This window comes from Mauremys mutica, unplaced genomic scaffold (assembly GCF_020497125.1).
Source record: "Mauremys mutica isolate MM-2020 ecotype Southern unplaced genomic scaffold, ASM2049712v1 Super-Scaffold_100100, whole genome shotgun sequence".
Lineage (NCBI taxonomy): Eukaryota > Metazoa > Chordata > Testudines > Geoemydidae > Mauremys > Mauremys mutica.
In genome coordinates, this window is record NW_025423267.1 from 1024318 (window position 1) to 1044661 (window position 20344).

Sequence of the window (20344 nt, forward strand, 5' to 3'; positions counted from 1 at the left end):
GGGCAGTAAGACTGGAGCTGTCGGCCGGTGGGGGCCCCACAGCTATCAGCCACCAGTGTCGGAAGGGGCTCCCACAGGCCCATGTCACCACGGATGGACCCCACAGCTCCCAGCTACTGTGAGCAGCGGGATGCCCCCAGAGCTCCCAGCTGTTGTGGGTGGATCCCAGAGCTCCCAGGTACCACATGGGACAGGGGGACCCTGGAGCTCCCAGTGGGATGACCAGGTTATAAAGTCCGGTCAGCGGTGCTGCGGGGCTCAGGCAGGCTGGTCCCTACGTGTCCTAGGGCACCGCACTGTGCCCTGGAAGTGGCCAGTAGGTCCCCCCTGCTGCGCCGCTGACCAGGAGCCACCTGAGGTAAGTCTGCACCCCAACCCCTTGCCCCAGCCCTGAACCCCCCGAAACCCAGAGCCCCCTCTTGCACCCCAGAGCCCTCACCCCTCTGCACTTCAACCTCCTGCCCCAGCCCAGACCTTCCTCCCACACCTGGAACCCATCATCCCTGTCCTCACCCCAGAGCCATCACCCCGTCCTGGACCCCAACCCCCTGTCTCAACTCACAGCCCCCTCCTGCACTGCGAATCCCTCAGCCCCACACTGCAGCCTCCTCCTCCACCCCAAACCCCTCATCTCCCCACAGCTCCCACAGGCAGACCCTGGAGCTCCCAGCAGCCATGGGTGGCCGGGGAACCCCCACAGCCCCACCCCACTGCCTATGGACCCTGCAGCTCCTACAAGTGGACCCCAGAGCTCCCAGCCGCTGCGGTTGGACCCAGGATTTCCCAACAGGCCTTGATGGCGGGAGGACCCTGCAGCCCCACGTCACTGCTCACAGACCCTGCAGCGCCGAAGCCCCTGGAGCTCCCGGCCGCCCCAGGCAGGAGAGGAGCCCCCAGCGCTCAGACACCGCAGGCAGAGCCCGGAGCTCCCAGTCACCGGGGGGGGGGTGAGGAGAAGCCGCAGCCCCCGGCCATTGCAGGTGGCCCCGTAGCTCCCAGCCGCCGCGGGCGGCCGGACGCCAGAGCCCCCAGCTGCCATCGGGACCCCCCGGCCGCCCCGGGCAGGACCCGTCACCCCGCGACCGGCAGAAAACAGCCGCGCCCGGAAGCGCCTCGCGCCCTGTGACCCCCCCCGGTGCTGCGGCTTCTCGCCAGGCGGGAGGCGGCGCCGCTGCTGCGGTCTCGGTTCCTCCGCCCGGCAGTGGGACCCGGCCTCGCGCCGCTTCTCGTGGGCGGCGCTGAGCTCTGAGTGCACAAGGCCCTGGCGGCTCCGCCCCACATCGCTGTAAGACAATGTCACCAATGGGAGCTGAACCTGTCAGAAACGTCAATTGGGGAGGGCCCAATGGGAGACCAGCTTTCAGAGACCCGCCCCACACGAGGGCCAATGGGTGATTAGCTGTCAAAAAACACTAGGCAGGCTGGCACCAGCCAACCAGGAAACGCCTCTCATCTCAAGCCCCCAAACAGCCCCCCCACCCCCCACCTGTCCTGTGCCCCACAGCAGCAGCCAGCACCAGGTGGCTCGTGTCACACCCCACAGCAACCCCCAAAGCAGAGTCTCAATTCCCCTCCCCCCCACTGTTCTTCATTAGGTAACAAAAACCTCACCCAAACACCAAAAAAGAAAGGAGACACTTTCTGCTTCCTACAACCAAGTTTCTCCCGCAGCCCCTTCCCCATGTCTGGCCACACGCTCCCAGCTCAGGGTGACCACACACCCCGTCGGGGCAGGCTCTGCTCAGCCCGGCTCCCCACAGCCTGCACTAAACATGTGGGGACCATCCCCAAAACTTACTCATATTTTACCCCAATGGCCCCAAACTGCCGCTTTTAATATGCAAATAAGGTGCTGCCACACCCAGGCCACACCCGAGCTCTGCCGTGGAGCCACGCAGCAGAGAACCAGGTGATATTTAAATTAGCCAGGACGCCGCTCAGTCATTTCCCTCTGCTCCCAACAGGTGGCGCCGGAGAGCTCCGAGCTCGCTCAATTCCCTTTCTCGCGTCGGCTTCAGCCCCCGGGTTACAAACGCACCAACCGGGGAGCAGGAGTGTGGGGCTGCTCCAGGGTGACCAGATGTCCCATGTTTAAAGGGACAGGCAGGTCCGGGAGGACTTTTTCTTATATAGGAGCCTATTACCCGCCCCACCCCTGTCCCGTTTTCCAAAGTTTCTTCAAGGTCACACTATGAGGCTGCTCTGCGGGGACGGACTTGCACACTTGGGAGCCATCAGCCGGATCTGCGTGCCTGGGAAGCTGCGTCCCTCCAGAGGCGCTTGGGAAGCCAAAGGGGCCGTGGGTGAGTTTGTGATGAGGTGAGTGTGAAGTGTGGAAGAGGGAGGGTGGCAAGAGGAGGTTTTGAGAGGAAGAAAGGTGCTGCTGAGCTGGTAGGTGAGGGCAAGGTCCCAGGCGGGTGTTGTGTGAGGAGCGGTGTAGGCCCTGAAAGGCGTCCTGCTGGGCAAGGGCAGGTGAGGAGGGCCAGGGCTTTTCCCAGGGCTGTTGCTGCGGCCAAAGCCTTTGGGAAGCAGAAGAGGGCCAGGGGTGTTGTTGCCTGCTGGGGCCCATGCGACGGTGTAGGTGTACGCTGACCAAGGCTGGTCTGTGGGAGCTGGGGCCACTCACTGTGCCCCTTTCCTCGTTGGTATAGTGGTGAGTATCCCCGCCTGTCACGCGGGAGACCGGGGTTTGATTCACTGGCGGGGTGGGTGACCCCTTTTCAAGGGGGGAACAAAGAAATCCCTGGCCTGCCCACCCCATGCCTTGCATTCTCCTTCTACGGCCACTTCCCTTCGCACCCCGCACTGATGACTTTCACCTCCAGAGAGACAATTACCTCGCAAGGACATGCTGGCCCTAGCCAAAGCCTCTCCCGGGCCCAGCTTCGGGGCCTGCACGTGTGGCACGTTTCAGAGCGGCAAAGGGAAATAGGCTGGCCAGGGGCATGAGGACAATGGCCCAGACAAACGGGGAGGGACTTGGTCCAGGGGTGGAGGAAGACAGAAAAAGGGACAGGCATGGGATTGGCTTCCTGTCTTTTTTCCTTTGCTCAGCATTTGACCTGTGACTGTAATGGGGAGACTTGAGAAAGACCTGTGGCTGCCGGCGACGTAGGTGGCCGCCCCAAGAGCGCAGAGCTGAGCATTTTCCACTGGGCTGTTGCCTGCACCCCCAGCGCCTAGCCGTGATCGTATAGTGGTTAGTATTCTGCGCCGTGGCCGCAGCAACCTCGGTTCGAATCCGGGTCACGGCATTGCTTTTTGGTGGGGAGGGGCTATCCTGCAGCACGCCTCGTGGTTTTTCCATCCTGGTGTTACAGAGATAGTGTACTTTCTTTCTTTCTTTTAATAAAATCCTTTTCTTTTTAGAACCTGATTGATTTCTTCCCTTGTTTGGATTTTCAGGGGAAGTGGAGGGGGAAAAGTGAATCCCTCTTTGTTTGATTCAAGGAGTTTGAATCAAGGTATCTTTCCCAACAACTAGGAGAGGGGGAAGAAGGTGGGGGAATGGTTTATTTCCCTTAGGGTTACGAGTCAAGGAGTTTGGATCTGTGTTCCCCAGGGAAGGTTTGGGGGAACAGGGCGTGTGCTAGACACTGGAACTTCTAGAGGGTGGCAGCTTTACCAGATCTAAACTAGGATTTAAGTTGAGAGGGGCCCATGCAGGTCTCCATCTTGTGGATGCTAAAGTTCGAAGTGGGGAATAAACATATGACGGGGCGATGCCCGCATACTCCGAGCCTGTCGACTAAGGGCTCCTGATGAGCGTGGTGGACGGGAAATTCGGCCATCTGACTTTTGGCCTTGCTGCCCGTAGCGGTCAGGCCGAAAAATCAAAAGCCATCCTCCCCAGGCCCACAGCCACCCAGGGGCTCCTCTGCACCATCTGGCCTCCACGAGTGCCGCACTCTGACCAGCTGAACCAGGCAAGCCACGGGAAACTTCTCAAGGTCTTCCCCTTGTGTGGGCTTGGATGCGAAAAGCACCTGGCCGTTCATCAGCTGTTGCAAGAAGTGTGCAGAGTAGGAGTAGCGATGGGGCTGTAGCTTTCCACAGCATCTCAATTTTGGCAGCTTTCCATTCCCCTTTTCTGTGTAATGTCCCTCCCATGGGTTTCACTTGCGGAGCTGTACGACTCTGGCAGGGTGGCCATTTAGAAATCTTTTCCTTGCTTTTCTTTTTCGCCTGGCCCCAGCGTTAGGACCGTTTGGGTGTTTCAGTGTGTGTGTTTTCCCATTGGGAGGCATTTGGAAGTTTGGAAGGGGAGCCGAAAGAGGAGTCTTTTTCACAAGCAAGTTGGCTTTCTGCACAGGTAGGGCCCTTGGCCGTAAAGCTTAGCTCCGTCAGTGCGTCTGCATGGGGTTCCTCCAGTGCCTCAAGAGCCCGTGCTAAACTCTCGGTGTGGACGTTTGGCTTGCGCCAGTCAGAGTGCGGTGCCTGCGTCTTCCCAGGGCCGGCTCCCGTGAGGCGCGCATAACTGGGGAGGAAAGGGGTAGAAGAGAAAGCAAGTGAAGCTGACTTCGAGTGGTGGTGCCCCTGGGCGGAGTGGTCCTCCTGCTCCTTCCTGTCGGAGGGGTGGGCTTGGGGGGTCTGGCTGTGGGCGGTGGGAGGATGGTGTCCAGGGAAGTCCCAAAGGTCACCCTGCGCCGGCGGAGTGTGAAGCCTCTCCCCTAGGTTGGGGTGCCGAGTATTAAGCCTTCCTCTGTGGCTTGGGCTGGGGAGCGTGATCCGGCGTCGGGTACATTTGGGTGGAGCTGGCGGCCGGCAAGAATTCGGGCCATCAGGTCAACCCTCTGTGGACACTGGGGGCGAGCCGGCAGGCCTGCGATTTTGGCTTCGCGGGCGGGCAGCTCAAGCCTGGCCTCCTATGAGCCTGGAAGGCAGCCGGCCGGGCTCACCCGTCTCCAAGTTCCTTTCAGGCAGCAGGTGGAGCGAGGAGCCCAGGGAGGGGAGCCCAAGGAGGTGTCAGGAGCTTGGTCCTGCCCGGCGCCTGCGCCCAGCAGGGCTCTTGCCCGCTCCTGGCCCACCTGGTTTTGGCCTCTGCCACCCCTAGCAGTCAGCCAAAAGAGCAGAAACCACCCTCTCCCTCCTGGAGTGGCCAGCATAGGGCTTGAACCCATGACCTTGGTGTTATTAGCACCACGCTCTAACCAACTGAGCTAGCTGGCCGACGGCAAGGCCTGCCTTGCCTGACCCTTTTGGAAGGAGTCACTGGCTGACGCGGGGAATGATGTGGCCTCCATTATCGAATGGATGGATTGAGACACCACCTGCCAAGGTAGGGGAATAAGCTCAAGTGGTAGAGCGCTCGCTTTGCATGCGAGAGGCAGCGGGATCAATACCTGCATTCTCCAGCGGCAAGGCAGCCCCAGATCATTCTCTTGCCCTTCTTTTAGAAGCCATGGACAGTCAGCCGGCTCAGCTCCTCCAGTGGCCTCCATCCCTCTCCCCGCTTGGCCTCCCAGAAAGCCAGCCCTTGCGGAGCACAAAGCTCTTCCTCCCCGGCCCTTCTCCCCCTTGCGCTGACTGGGAGGCTGGAGACAGCTGGGGGAAGTTAGCTCAAATGAAAGAGCAGGGGAGAAGTAGTCAGACCCAGACACACATTCTCCAGCCTGCTCTGCTCTGCTTTGCTCTGCTGGGCTGGGCTCTAGTGGGGGACCTGCACCTTTCTTTCTGAGCTCTCACTGGAGCACAATCCCTTTCCTCCTCCCTCCCTGCTAGTCTACGCCAAGCTCATTGGCCGGGAGGGAGAGCCACTCAAATACAGAATTACTCACATCCCAGGGGTCCATGAAGGGAATGAGGAGATGGGCGGGGTGGCACGCGATACCAGCTCAGCTGAGACCGTGAGACCTCGCAGCCTCCTGATCTCAGGCAGCATGGCAGCCGTGGAGCAGAGCAGAGCACGCAGACAGCTTGGAGACAGCCAAAGCGGGGAAGGGCTGCGTTGGTCTGGAAGAGGGAGTCGGTGGCTGTCTATCCTGGCGGAGGCAGGGTCGCTTTGCTGTATGCTGGGCCAGGGGCCAGGGAGTCTGCTAGAGTTGCTGAGCTGGGCCTGCTCCGGGCTTTGCTTGGGTTAGAGGAAAGTGGTGAAGATAGGAACGGCCCTCCTGGGTGAGACCGATGGTCCAGCTAGGCCACTATCCCGTCTTCTGACAGTAACCGATGCCAGGCGCTTCAGAGGCAATGGCCAGAGCAGGCAATCGTCAAGTGATCTATCCCTGCGTTGTCTTCTGAAGTTTGGTGCTTGTTTCAGGGGCTAACTCTCAGCCCAGACACACTCCAGGGAGGGAGCGTTGGTGTTTGTGCCGAGGAGCGTGGCTGGGACTCGGACCCCCTTCCCCAGCTCTGGGTAGCGCCCCGCCCCCATTTCAGGTTGTGTTCTGCTTAAGGCCACAGAGCTCTTGCCTTTTTTTGCCCGGTGCCTGAGAGTCAGGCCAGCTGCAGGGAATTAGCTCAAGCGGCAGAGCGCTCGCTTTGCATGCGAGAGGTAGTGGGGGACGCTGCCCGCATTCTCCGAGCCTGTCAACTAAGGGCTCCTGATGAGCGTGGTGGACGGGAGAGTCGGCCATCTGACTTTTGGCCTTGCTGCCCGTAGCAGTCAAGCCGAAAAATCAAAAGCCATCCTCCCCAGGCCCACAGCCACCCAGGGGCTCCTCTGCACCATCTTGCATGAGCCGGTGGAAGTGGAGCCTGGAACTGAGCTGATGCGCTGAGGGTTATTTGCACTGTGCGCTTCACATGGAGGTGAAAACACGGGGCACAGATCTTTGAGCACAACCCTCATCCTGAGGAATGGTGGCGGGGGGGGGAGGGCTGCATAAAGAGAGACCGGCTCTCCCTGGCGGGGCTGCAGTGGCTCTTCACAGGGGCAGTCCCACGGCCAATTGGTACCAGAGTTTTGCCGGCCTCCTTTCGTGGGCTGACCTGGCTCCTCTCTCTTTAGGGAGACTGGTGACCCCAAACTTTCCAGAAACCATCATAGCGAGGCCAACCTGAGCACAGACACCTGCTCAGCACCCCGGGTTGCAGCCCTGAACCCTGGCAATCAGCTACGCCCAGCTGCCCACCCAACAAGTGTTACACGCAGGAGCCTTCGTGCCCCGTGTGTTCAGGTCCTTCCCAGCGCCAGCTTTAAACTCCGCTGCTCAGTTCTAAGCTTTGGCCACACGGGGGCAGCCTGGAGCTCAGCCAACGCCTCCCGTTGCTGGTTGCATTTCCCGCTCCTCGTGGCAGGTTCACACCCCGCAGGCAGATCTCTGAATCGGAGCCGAACCGTTCCCCAAATCCAGCGCTTTAGCAGCAGCTTTGCTAGGAAAGCGCTGACGTCCCCAAGTAAAGTAAGAGCCAGAGCGCTGTGTCCAGGATCTTCTATTGGGCCCCTCACCGTGGTGTCTGTCAGGCGCAAGGAGAAACCAGGGAAATGTTTTCATGGCGTTTAAGGGCAGAAGGGGCCATTAGCTCAGCTAGTCTGAGCCCCGAATAACACAGAATTACACCATGACACGTATTGATCCCACAGACCTTAGACAGATCAAAGCGTTTCAGCCCTCAGGAAGGAGGCTAAACTGGGTGCCAGAGGCAGTGAACCAGGGCCCCCCAAGGCAATGGCAGGGAGCTGACGAGGTGAAATATGCCCCGATGATCCCAGCAGGCGACCCACCCCCATGCTACAGAGGTGGGAGTCCCTGTTCCTCCTGCCCTTAAGAATCTCTGGTGGTAAGTGGGTCCCCCCAGTTCCCCAGATAAGAATCCTCCATGTGATTTCCCTGGCTTCACCTCCAAATAAGAACATTGTGTGGAGGGAGTGGGAGGAAGGTTGTCTGGCAGATCTGTAAAGGGGAATTGTGTCTCCCTGTCTGGCCCAGGCTCCTGGGAGGAAGTGATCTCAGTGTGTCTGGCTGTCTCCATTCCTCCCACCCATAAGAATCCCTGGTGTGTGGGTGCACCCTAGACCATTAAGGATCTCTGGGGGGTGGGTGTCTCTCTCCCCTAGTCAGGATCTCTGGGGCGTGCCTGTATAAAAAGAGACTTTGACTCACCCAGGCTGGGCTGCCATCATGGAACAGACCAGGTCCTTCTGTGGAGGGTTTACGTTCCTTCAAGGCCGTGATCTCAGTGTGTGTGGGTGTCCCTGTCCCTTCAACCCTTAACAATCCCCGGTGCGTGGGTGCGCCGGGCCCCATTACAATCCCCTCTGTCTTACTCCCCATGAGGGATCTGGTGGATGTCGGTGTTCCCCATGTTACTGGGGGTGTCTGGTGCCCCTGTCCCTCCTGGTTAATAGTGGAGTGTGTGGGTGACCCCCCGCCCGTTAAGGATCCGTGTTGTGTGGATGCCCCCGTTCTTCTCATTAAGAATGGTGCAACGGAGCATAAGGGTGTGTCCCCCACCCCATGAACTAGCTCCCGTGTGTGGTTCCCCTGACCCCATCCAGGATCTGTGGTGTGTGGGTGTCGCTGTTTCTATTTTCAAGATCTGTGTTGCAGGGGGCGTCCCTCCCCCCAAGTCAGAATCCCCATCCTGTGGGTGCTCCCATCCCCCCAGCCAGGCTCTGCGGGGTAGGGGTGTCTATGCATCCGAAGAAGTGAGCTGCAGCTCACGAAAGCTCATGCTAAAATAAATTTGTTAGTCTTTAAGGTGCCACAAGTACTCCTGTTCTTTTTGCGGATACAGACTAACACGGCTGCTACTCTGAAACCTGTAAAAAGAGACCGTGTCTCACTGTCTTGCCCAGGCTACGCTGCAGGGGCTATTCACAGGTGCGATCCCACTACTGATCAGCACAGGAGTTTTGACCTGCTCCGTTTCCGACCTGGGCCGGTTCACCCCTCTTTAGGCAACCTGGGGACCCCAAGCTTCCCCGGGATCACCATATTGATGCTGAACTTAGTGCAGACACCTGATCAGCACAGCCCCTTACAGCCCAGAACTCCAGCAATCCGCCAGCCTCAGCCTCCCCAGGAGCTGGGATGACAGGCACCAGCCACAGAGCCCGGCTTGTTTTGTGGCCTGGCAGCTGGAGCTTTAAACTCTGCTCGTGAGCTCTGTGCCTTGGCCAGACGGGGACAGCCTGGGACTGGGAAATGCTCCTGCTTCCCCCGCCCCCGTCTCATGTCGAGCTGCAGGTGCCGCTGTCCTGCCAGGTAAGATCCCGGCTGTTTCGGTGCCCCCTTCCCCCACCCAGGTGTCCGGGTACCTCTGCCCCCCATACAGAATCCTGGCTGTGTGGGTGTCCGTCCCTCTGCAGAGGATCCCGGAGTGTGGATGCCCTTGTCCCCCCCCACAACATCCTGGGTGTGTGGGTGCCACTCTCCCCCCCAGTAGATCTCTGGTGGGTGGGTCCCCAGGGTGTGAGTGCTCCCATCCCCCGATACAGGCTGGGGGGGGGTATAACTGGCTCTCCCTGTCCTGCCCAGGCGGTGCTACAGCAGCTGTTCACAGGAGCAGCAACCCCACTGTCAACCTGCAGCTTTAACCTGCTCCAGGGGTGACCTGCTTCACCCTCCTGTGGGAGCCCGGGGACCCCGAACTGCCCAGAATCACCTGATTGATGCCGAGCTTAGCACAGACACCGGCTCAGCATGGCAGGGAGCTGCCCTGAGCCCTGACAATCAGCTTCCCTCCGCCTCCTGCTGCACAGCGAGGATCCCACGCGAGAGGCTTCGTGCCCAGTTTGCTCAGGAGCGTCCCAGGCTCCAGCTGTAAATTCTGCTGGTCAGTTCTGAACTTTGGTCACACGGGGGCAGCACTAACGGTCCCATCTAAACGCTGTTTGCGTTCGACCCTTCGGATCGCAGATTGTAACCCGCGGGCAGATCTCTGAGTGCAGCCAAATCCCTCCCCAAACTGAACATTGAAGCAGCAGCTCCCATTGGAAAGATCAGGATTTTTGCCTTTAAAAACAAGGGAAATGTCTCCAGCGAGAGACTGAAGAAGCTGAATTGATTTCATTGACTCCATGAATGTTCCTCTGTGTCCCCCTAGGAGTCATGCCCCACATTTTGGGGACCACTGAACCCTACTCGCTAAGCAGGGGCTAGTGATGCCAAAGCCCAGGGAAAGGGAGAACAAGTGCGGGGCCCCCAGCACTGGAGCCATGTGAAGGGGCTGCAGGAGAGGGGCAATGGCTGGTGGCCCAGGGAGTTAAGGGCAAAGGGGGCACAGGAGGGGCAGGAGTTAGGGGTGAAGGAGGTGCAAGGGTTGGGAGTGCAGGAGCTAGTGGTAAAAGGGGAGTGGGGATCGTCCAGGGGCAATGGGGAAGTGCCAAAGTACAAGCTTTGCCCAGGGCACCATTTCCCCTAATGCTGGTCTGAGCGAACAATTGGAAATGACCCTTCAGTGAGACCAGAACCATTGTGTAGAAAAGCCCCTTTGTTAAGTGGTGGTGGCTTAGGGAGATGGGTTAGAAAACAACAGGCATTTGTCTGTGGAGGTTGGATTCTTGCCTGCTAGGCAAGGCTGGTGTGTGGTGTCTCCATGGCTGCACTTTCATTTTCTGATCTGCCACAGGGAGCCAAGTCTAGACATATTCAGAGGCTCTATGCCAGGGTTTCTCAAACGTCCTTTCACTGCATCCCCTTTTTGCAAAAAAAACTTACTACATGACCCTAGAAAGACACACCAAGCTCCTCCACACTGGGCAGAGGCAGAGGAGACAAAGCCTGAGCCCTGCCCCAGTTAGGGGAGGGCAAAACCAGAGCTTGAGGGATTCAGCCCTGGGTGGTGGGGCTCAGACTTTTGGTTTCAGCCCCAGGCACCAACAAGTCTAATGCCAGCCCTGGTGACCCCATTAAAACAGGGTCACATCCCACTTTGGGGTCCTGACTCTCAGTTTGAGAACCACTGCTCTATGCTGAGGGGAGAGAGTTTTCCTGTGGGTGCAGTTAATCCACTTCCCAAGAGGTGGCAGCTATGTCAGTGGGAGAAGCTATATCGGTGGGTGCGCAAGCTGTGGTGTTTGCCACATTTAAGAAGTTTAATCAAACCCCATTTTTAGAACCACCTGTGGTCTGGGAATGGCAAAGGAGCTCGATGAATCTGGGTTTGTCCTTCAAAGTCCTGGACATCACGATTCCATAGTCTTAGCGTCATGGGGATATTGCTCAGTGGTAGAGTGCTTAACTGCAGTTCAAATAATCCTCAGTTCAAACCCCAGTGTTCTCTTATAACCCTCTTTCTTTTTTTTTCTTGTCCATTATGTTCAGAAGCTCCTCTATACAGGGGTGCTTGATATCAATGTAAACACTCAACATTTCACTGTCGAAATGCATAAAAACCTAGCAAAGCTGTCCATCAGCTGAAATCAGTTCCAATCCTCTAAGTGTCTAGTTTATGTTTTCATCAGTTAAACAAAGGTATCATATGAATGTACATTTGCAGATCCCTCTTCTCCAGGAGCTATGTTGTGCAGAAGAACAAGAACCACATCCAGCTGCAGTTCAGGAGTCTGATGACCAAAGAGCCACAAAGTGTTCTGAGGGCTGGAGAAAAATGCCTTCTAGGGAGCTATTGAACGAGCTCAACCTGTTTAGCTTATCAAAAGAAGATTGAAAGGTGACTTCATTGAAGTGTTGAAGGGCCTTAATGGAGACAAAAGATTGGGTATTAAAGGGCTTTTTAATCGAGGAGAGAAAGGCATAACAAGACCCAGTGGCTGGAAGGTGAAAAGAGACAAATTCATATTAGAAATAAGACACAAATATTCAACAGCCAGGATGATTCACCACAGGAACAAGCTACCAAGGAAAGTGGTGGATTTGCCATCTCCTGGTGTCATCTAATGGAGACTAGATGCCTTTCTGGAATGTGTTTGCCCCAAAAGTAGCTCTTGTGTCATACAGGAGGCCTGTGATATGCAGGGGGTCAGATTAGATGCTCTAATGGTCTCTTCTGGCCATAAAGTGGACTAATTTCTGAAAAACTGAGTGTAGCATTGGGAGCAGCGTCTGATGTTTTCCTGTCTAGCCGGCTTGCTGCCTAGAACGAACGCTCCTTGAGTGGGGTGATCCACAGGGAGTAGCTCAAACCTCCAAAGTGCCTGGGCAGGGGCAGGACATTAGCACAGCAAGGGAGGGGTGTGGCAGTGACATCACAAAGGCCTTTTGCAGGACCTCAGACTATTGGTCAAAGGTGGTGGGGAGGTGGTGACCTCACAGAGAGATGCTGACATCAGGTAGGCAGGACAGGGGCGAGGGGTCAGGGAAACCTCAGAGACCCCTGTGGCTTTGCTTCAGCAAGTCTCCTTCTCCAGGTCTCTCTTTGAGGACTGAGAGAGTATTCGGGTTCACGTACGTGGGCGCCAGGAGGAACCTCTTTCGAGTTTTCTCCTTCCCTTTTAGTGAGTTTACTAGAGACCAGCCGTCCCTGTTTAGAAGGTAAGAGCCTCCTCGAGGTTTGAAACCTGTTCAGTCTGATCCATCTGGTGACCGTTGAATTCTAGGCATGGAAAACATGAGCTTAAGGAGGCAGAATTTTATTGCGCACCTGGGATTTTGTCCCTTAGAATCACTGGGGTCATTAGGGTTTGTCCTTTTGGTTTCACCTTTTCCTCCATCCGTCTCTCCCTCCTTTCTCTTTGTCTCTTGCTTCTTTTGTCCTTTCTCCTGTTCCCCTCCCAACACCAGGAGGGGTGTGCGTATGTGTCTCAGGTGAGTGCTCTGCAGCTCCCACTGTGGGATGTCCACCCAAAAATGTGGGGCTGAAATAGTGCTCAGGCAGTGATCCCCACCAGTGACCTGGGCCATCCTTTGGGCGAGAGCCCTCAGCCTGCCGTCCTCAGTCTCTACCCTGATTGGCTGAGCAGGGGGTTATTGACAGGGAGGAGACTCAGGTCCTTGTTGTTCTCTTTTAAGCCCAAGGAAATAAGTCAGAACCTGTTATATGTTTGATGAATTTTGCTGCTCCTCTGCATTAATGGTCTCTGAGCAGTTCATGATTCTCTCTAACAATGCAATTCTCCTCAAATACTTGCTGAATATTTATTGTGCACTGTTGTTGGTCTGGAGCTCATCTGAGAGCACTTTATTCAGGTCATTCAGTGTCTGAAATTCAAGATCCGATGGTTAGTTTAAAAATTAGGGCTCTTGGGTCCTATTCCCAAATCTGCCAGTGACTGGCCGTGTGACCTAAGACAAGTCAATTCTCCTTTCTCAGCCTTAGCTTCTCCCTCTTTCAAGTAGGGATAATAATGATCCGCTCCTACCTACCTCATGGTGGGTGGGGATCCATTGGCGAGTGTCACTAGGAGTAGTGTGTAATATGCGGTGTCCTATCACATTTACTCAGAGCAGATTATGACATAATAGAATAGCTGAAATAGTCTATTTGATTTGTATTTTTTTATTTTGAAATTGTTAAGAGCAGCAATTACTTAGCTCAGACTGAAGCATCTTATCTAATGTTGGAGATCTAAGTGTCTCCTCTTTGTTTGCGATGAGACAATTTAACACACTGTGACAAACAGGAGATGCTTTTGTTTTGCAACAAAATATTTGTGCAAAGAACTTTCATCCCACTTGTTTTGATTTCGAGAAACAAACTGGTTTAGTCTGAAGGGGATTTTCTGACAGAAATGGTTTCAATGAAATTTCCCCACCATCTCGATTCCTGGGCTCTAGCCCTTTCTCTGGGTTTTTTTGGTCCATTAGAACAGGAGTCAGGACTGTTGGCTTCTCTTTCTGGCTCTGCCACCACCTTGCTGTGTAGGCCCTTGGGAAGGTCACGTCCCTTCTTTGTACTTCAGGCTTCTCCCCATCTGTCCAATGAGAACAGGGACAGTTCTCGAACTCTGGGCAGTCATTTTCAGCCGGGCCCCAGCAGGGATAACTTAAAATTTATATAGATATATATATATGTATATATAAAAAAGACTTTCATTCCTTAGGAACCGGTTCCCTATAAAAAGTTCTGATTTAAGGGATGTGCCACAGTATGTATTTTTTGTACCAATAGCGTTACCATGCGTCCGTATTTTCCCAGGAGGAATTTTTAAATTTTTAAACTTTAAAAGTTCCTCCCAGACAGTGATTTAAGAACCAAAAAGCCTGACATCTCCAGGAAAATACGGGTGTATGTTAACCCTACCTAAAGTTCTTTTTTAAAAAGATGGGCCTGAACTAGAAACGAGCTCCGTTTTACATGTGTGGGTCCCTGCCACTCCCTGGGGGTGTGCTAGGGTGACCAGATGTCCTGATTTTATAGGGACAGTCCCAATTTTTGGGACTTTTTCTTATATAGGATCCTAATAACCCCCACCCCCATCCCGATTTTTCACACTTGCTGTCTGGTCACCCTACGGTGTGCACATGTGTGGGTTCCAGCTGCTCCCTGCCCCCCTCATTGAAGCAGGTGTGCAGGGTTACTGCCCTGGGAACTGCAGGGCACCAGTGGACATGGGGCTGGCTGGAGGCAGGGCAGGGGCTGACTGGAGGTAGGGTCTGGCTGCAGGAAGGGCAAGGGGTGTGGGGCTGGCTGGAGATGAGGTGTGCAGGACTGGCTGGCTTCAGGCAGGGGGGTGCAGCAGGGGTTGGCTGGAGACAGGGCAGGAGGTGCGGGGCCGGTGGTGTAGGGCTGGTGCGGGCAGGGGGGTGTGGGGAGCTGGCTGGCTTCAGGCAGAGCCGCAGGGGGTATGACAGGGGTTGGCTGGAGACAGGCCATGGAGCAGGGCTGGCTGCAGGGGGTGCGGGGCTGGTGCAGGCAGGGTGTGCAGCAGCGGCTGGCTGTGAGCAGGAGGTGCAGGGCTGGCTGGAGACAGGGGCTGGCTGCGGGCAGGGCAGGGGGTGCAGGGCTGGCTGGAGATGGGCTGGCTGTGGGCAGGAGGTGTGGGGCTGGCTGTGGGCAGGGGCTGGTGCAGGCAGGGCAGGGGGTGAGGGGCTGGAGGCAGGGCAGGGTGTGCAGCAGCGGCTGGCTGTGAGCAGGAGGTGCAGGGCTGGCTGGAGACAGGGGCTGGCTGCGGGCAGGGCAGGGGGTGCAGGGCTGGCTGGAGATGGGCTGGCTGTGGGCAGGAGGTGTGGGGCTGGCTGTGGGCAGAGGCTGGTGCAGGCAGGGCAGGGGGTGAGGGGCTGGAGGCAGGGCAGGGGGTGCATGGCTGGCTGGAGATGGGCTGGTGCAGGCAGGGGGTGTGGGGCTGGCTGGAGGCAGGGGCTGGTGCAGGCAGGGCAGGGGGTGAGGGGTTGGAGGCAAGGCAGGGGGTGCAGCAGGGACTGGCTGCGAGCAAGAGATGCAGGGCTGGCTGGAGATGGGCTGGTGCAGGCAGGGGGTGTGAGGCTGGCTGGAGATGGGCTGGTGCAGGCAGGGCAGGGGGTGCAGGGCTGGCTGGAGATGGGCTGGCTGCAGGCAGGGGGTGTGGGGCTGGTTGGAGGCAGGGGCTGGTGCAGGCAGGGCAGGGGGTGAGGGGCTGGAGGCAGGGCAGGGGGTGCAGCAGGGGCTGGCTGTGAGCAGGAGGTGCAGGGCTGGCTGGAGACAGGGGCTGGCTGCGGGCAGGGCAGGGGGTGCAGGGCTGGCTGGAGATGGGCTGGCTGTGGGCAGGAGGTGTGGGGCTGGCTGTGGGCAGGGGCTGGTGCAGGCAGGGCAGGGGGTGAGGGGCTGGAGGCAGGGCAGGGGGTGCATGGCTGGCTGGAGATGGGCTGGTGCAGGCAGGGGGTGTGGGGCTGGTTGGAGGCAGGGGCTGGTGCAGGCAGGGCAGGGGGTGAGGGGTTGGAGGCAAGGCAGGGGGTGCAGCAGGGACTGGCTGCGAGCAAGAGATGCAGGGCTGGCTGGAGATGGGCTGGTGCAGGCAGGGGGTGTGAGGCTGGCTGGAGATGGGCTGGTGCAGGCAGGGCAGGGGGTGCAGGGCTGGCTGGAGATGGGCTGGCTGCAGGCAGGGGGTGTGGGGCTGGTTGGAGGCAGGGGCTGGTGCAGGCAGGGCAGGGGGTGAGGGGCTGGAGGCAGGGCAGGGTGTGCAGCAGCGGCTGGCTGTGAGCAGGAGGTGCAGGGCTGGCTGGAGACAGGGGCTGGCTGCGGGCAGGGCAGGGGGTGCAGGGCTGGCTGGAGATGGGCTGGCTGTGGGCAGGAGGTGTGGGGCTGGCTGTGGGCAGGGGCTGGTGCAGGCAGGGCTGGGGTTGTGGGGCTGGAGGCAGGGCAGGGGGTGCATGGCTGGCTGGAGATGGGCTGGTGCAGGCAGGGGGTGTGGGGCTGGCTGGAGGCAGGGGCTGGTGCAGGCAGGGCAGGGGGTGAGGGGTTGGAGGCAAGGCAGGGGGTGCAGCAGGGACTGGCTGCGAGCAAGAGATGCAGGGCTGGCTGGAGATGGGCTGGTGCAGGCAGGGGGTGTGAGGCTGGCTGGAGATGGGCTGGTGCAGGCAGGGCAGGGGGTGCAGGGCTGGCTGGAGGTGGGCTGGCTGCAGGCAGGGGGTGTGGGGCTGGTTGGAGGCAGGGGCTGGTGCAGGCAGGGCAGGGGGTGAGGGGCTGGAGGCAGGGCAGGGGGTGCAGCAGGGGCTGGCTGTGAGCAGGAGGTGCAGGGCTGGCTGGAGACAGGGGCTGGCTGCGGGCAGGGCAGGGGGTGCAGGGCTGGCTGGAGATGGGCTGGCTGCAGGCAGGGGGTGTGGGGCTGGCTGTGGGCAGGGGCTGGTGCAGGCAGGGCAGGGGGTGAGGGGCTGGAGGCAGGGCAGGGGGTGCAGCAGGGGCTGGCTGCAGGCAGGGGGTGCAGGTACAGAGGATACAGCCCACCCTGTACGGTAAGTGCTCCCTCTTCCCTCCCTCAGCACCAGGGTAGCAGCAGCAACCCGGGGCTTGGGGGCTATTTAAATGGCCCGGGGCTCCCCTGTTTCCACCGCCCCGGCCCTGTAAATAGCTGTGGGAGTCCTGGGGAAGCGGCGCGGCTCTGGGGGCTATATAAAGGGCCAGGGCGGTAGAAGCAATGGGAACCCTGGACTTTTTAAATAGCCCCCAGCGCCCCGCAGCCCTACCCCAGCCTATCCCAGCCCCTGCTGGGAGCCCCAGGCCCTTTAAATTGCCCCCTGAGGAAGCCGGGCCACCCCAGTGCGGCGAACCGGCTCTTGCTGGTACACGGTACCAGGGCTTGGGCACGGGGCCCTCTTAGGCGTGGGGCCCAATTCAGGGGAATCGGGAGAATCGGCCTAAAACTGGTCCTGTGTGAGGGTGGGGTGGGGTCGGGTGGGGCAGGACTTGGTCCCATTCTGGGCACCATCAAAAATTATCCAAACCTGCCGCCCCGTCCAGCCCAACCTTCTGCTGATGCACCTCAGCCCACACCCCTGCAGGGTTTGAAGCTTCCATTGCTTAAACTCCAGGACACTGGGGGATTTCAGCTCCCCTTTGCCCACAGGGAGCTTTCACCCCACTCCCAGCCAGGTTCTTGTCCATGGGATCACTGTAGGGGGGCTGGGTCCCGCTGGGTCTTTTCTCTCTCTGTGACAGGCCAGGGTGCAATAACTGGGTCATCTGAGCACCCAGGACCTTCTGTGGGGCTGCCATTCCCCTTCCCCTTCTGTGGTCTCGTCAGTCACTGACTCCAGCCTTTTTTCTGTCCATCGTCAGCACCATCCCAAGCAAGCTGCACTCGCCTCAAAAAGACAGTGTCCCCTGGTGGGTGTAAATCACCGACCTCTCTCCTCTCTGAGCACTGACTGCCCCTCTGTTTCCTGGCCTCTCAGTCTGTGCAGATGGGACCTTTCCCTCCAGTGCTGGAGGATTCACCCTTCTCATCTACCCTTGTCCCAAGCAGCACAGTGGGTGGGAATCTTACATGTACAGAGGTGACTTAGGAGCAGAAACGCCCCCCAGACCTTCCATGCAATTGGCACTTGCCCCTCACTGAGCAGGATTGAAACTCCTGCAGGGAGACTGCTGGACCACATCCCCTCTGGGCATGAGCAAAGCAGCAGGGTGAAAAAGGAACCTGGAGATTGAACTGAGGGCCTTATACATGCAAAGCATGTGCTCTACCACTGAGCTACATCCCCAGATAGTCTTTGCTTGCTATGGGTTACACCACGGGTAGGCAACCTATGGCACGTGTGCCGAAGGTGGCACACGAGCTGATTTTCAGTGGCGCTCACACTGCCCAGGTCCTGGCCACCAGTCTTGGGGGCTCTGCATTTTAATTTAATTTTAAATGAAGCTTCTTATCATAGAATCATAGAATCTCAGGGTTGGAAGGGACCTCAGGAGGTATCTAGTCCAACCCCCTGCTCAAAGCAGGACCAAACCCAACTAAATCATTTTAAACATTTTAAAAAACCTTATTTACTTTACATACAACAATAGTTGGTTATATATTATAGACTTATAGAAAGAGACCTTCTAAAAACATTAAAATGTATCACTGGCATGCAGAACCTTGAATTAGAGTGAATAAATGAAGACTCGGCACAGCACTTCTGAAAGGTTGCTGACCCCTGGGTTACACTCAGAGCCCTCTTGTTTCCAGAGCACCCAGTGGCCTAAGAGCAGCCTGGGGGACACATTCCCTGCTCTGAGGGCCAAACCTGCGGTCCTGGAGGCTGCTGGTTCTTAGGGGTCACTTTGCAGCAGGGCCAGATTCTATGTATGGGGCAGAGAGAGTGGGTGCCCTGGACTCAGGGGGCAGCGATGCACTCAGCCCTCTCCCCTGCATTGGGTGGGGGGTGCTGCCACCTCCTGCTGGAAGGGAATGGGAGGGGAGGGGTACTGTGAGTCACTCAACACCTGACCCTGGTGGCAGCAGTGCTGTGGGAAGCTCCAGGTGTTTCTAGGTTCTGCTATTGCCACCTGCCTGTGAAGTGCAGATTTCCCCAGCACATTCACTGCGGTGCAATTGGGTCACTGTTTCCATGGCTGAACAGCAAAGAATCACTCCCAGTTTCCCTTCTATCTGCAGCAGGATTAGCCTGTGTCAGTGATTAATGAGGTGGATCTAGTTGTAGATTGTTATTCATTCCCCACCTTGATAATTCACACAGTCCCTTTCCCATGCAGATTCCCAGCACCTGGGTGATCCTGGTAGCAGGGGTTGGGGCCTGAGATTTTCAGGGTTCTTTTCCCCTCCACCTGGAGTGAACTCAGCTTTTCCCCCATCCCAGACAATCCATGAAATAACAACAGGGGCATAAAGAAAGAGGGGAGGGAACATCTCATGGCCAGGGCTGGATGTGCCCAGGGCCCCCTGCTTGTCCATTGTTTCCATGGAATTTGGCCCCCTGCTTTGCACAAGGGACAGAGAAAGATCTTGCTGTTCCTGTGTCTGTGCAAGGAAAATTGTGCTTCCCTAGGAAAGAGAGACAGGAAATGGCCCCATGGTGGGACAATATCCTCAGGATTAAGACCTAAGGACTCAGGCTGAGAACTGATAGAACTGCACTAATCTGGGATTTGACAAATTGTCTTTCATGGAGCAGGGCCAGTTCCAGTGTTTTCGCCACCCCAAGCAGAAAAATAAAATGAAAAAGCTGCAATCAACTGCAGCTCTACCTCTGCCGCTGTTGGTGGCAATTCCTTCCCTCTGAGAGGGACTGAGAGGGCTGAATTGCCGCTGAAGCCTCCTCTTTCCATTGGCCGCCCCAGGGACCTGCTTGCTGCGCTGGTGTCTGGAGCCAGCCCTGCCATGGAGACGCTGGGAAGATGGGGGAATGAGGAAAAAAACTTGGATTTGTTTACATTGCAAGTGAAGAATAATTGAAGCTTTTCTGGTTTAAAGTCACTTTTCCCTGACTGGGAATTGAACCCAGGCCTTGGCAGTGAGAGTGCCAAATCCTAACCACCTGACCACCAGGGAGATGATGATGTATCTTTTCTTCTCACTTATACTACACTTTCTTAGGCTACTTTCTAGCCACTTTCTGAAACTGTTCCACTGTCCACTCCCTGAGGGGCTAAGAGCAGAGAACCCCTTTGCACAGGGTCACAACCTCAGCCCAACCCAAGTCACTGAAACAAACTCAAATCATGCTTCCTCCAGCAGGATCACAGAGACACACAAAAAAACCCCATGAGGAACAATCCTCCTCTGCCTTCATTTACCCCATTGCAACCCTCTCAGCAGCCCGCTCTTGCGGGAAGGACACTGAGCAGATAGGAGCTCTGGCATAGAGACCAAGGGAGGGGTGTTGCTACCCCTTGGTGTGAACTGATCACATTCTGACTCCCTGTAACAGGGCTCTGAGCTTTGCCATCTTGTGAGTTCTGAGTGCTGAGCCCCCCGGACCCTTCTGCTGGGAGCATGGGGATTGCACAACAGCTCCAAGCCCTTTTCCCGTCTTCTTGTCCTCCTCGGCTTCCCCAGACCTTCCCCACAAATGGTTCTATCAGGCACTGGAGGGATCTAAGGACCTGCAGGTTTCCCTCACCCACCTCTTAAGGCAAACAGTGA

The 20344-nt window shown here is 57.2% G+C and overlaps 1 protein-coding gene and 2 non-coding genes across 3 annotated transcripts in view; 1 reads left to right on the plus strand and 2 right to left on the minus strand.

Annotated features, from left to right (window-relative positions):
• Positions 1–20344, plus strand: part of LOC123359042 (E3 ubiquitin-protein ligase TRIM71-like) — a 191784-nt gene that overhangs the window by 49584 nt on the left and 121856 nt on the right.
• On the minus strand, positions 5096–5169 carry TRNAI-AAU. Its single transcript has one exon. It is a non-coding gene; the product is annotated as a tRNA-Ile (tRNA).
• TRNAE-CUC lies at positions 19679–19750 on the minus strand. Its single transcript has one exon. It is a non-coding gene; the product is annotated as a tRNA-Glu (tRNA).